Source organism: Cynara cardunculus (assembly GCF_001531365.2).
Source record: "Cynara cardunculus var. scolymus isolate 2C chromosome LG 2, CcrdV1, whole genome shotgun sequence".
In the NCBI taxonomy this organism is placed as follows: domain Eukaryota; kingdom Viridiplantae; phylum Streptophyta; class Magnoliopsida; order Asterales; family Asteraceae; genus Cynara; species Cynara cardunculus.
The window spans coordinates 1,022,689-1,023,387 of NC_037529.1; positions in this window are offsets into that span (position 1 = coordinate 1,022,689).

Genomic DNA, 699 nt, shown 5'->3' on the forward strand with positions numbered 1-699 from the left:
GTCTTTTGAAAAATATCGATAAACACATCTTTTTATAAGACATTTTTTCAAATAATGTCATATAAAATACTAACTAAACATATTATTTTGAAATTTTATTAACTCTTAGCAAGCCCAAAAACATACATATCAATTTATCGTAACACATTTACATCAACTTAGTTGAGTTCGGAAGACTTGATCGGTGTAATGGTTCAAGAAAGTATGTATAGAATCACTATTGTCATTTTATATTGTCGGTAAATCTGGAAGGATTTTTTTGTCTTAAACATATTATCGTTAATCAATTTATCAACTGTCAGCCAAAACTACATAATTCATGTCGGCTTGTGAGAAACGTATTTCAATCCCATGATTAGAACGTTATACTTCACATATAATTTAAATTTGCAATGGTCTAAAAGGGTCTATTATGGGTTTCATAAGATATACAGATAAAAGTAAGGTGTAGATAAAAGACAGATTACTGGAAGATATCATTGGGAAAGATATTATTAATGATGTCATAAACAAGACGACTACAAACTATAGAAATGTGTTACAGACAAAAAATAGAGGATTTCGCTCAATCTTCTGATTTGTCCATATCTGTTCGGATGATATCTGTTGAGCCTAAGGGCACTTAGGTATACCATCTTGTGTTTTCCTATCGCGATAGCAAGGGCATTCATCTTTGTTTCCAAAAACCCCTGAAGGAAC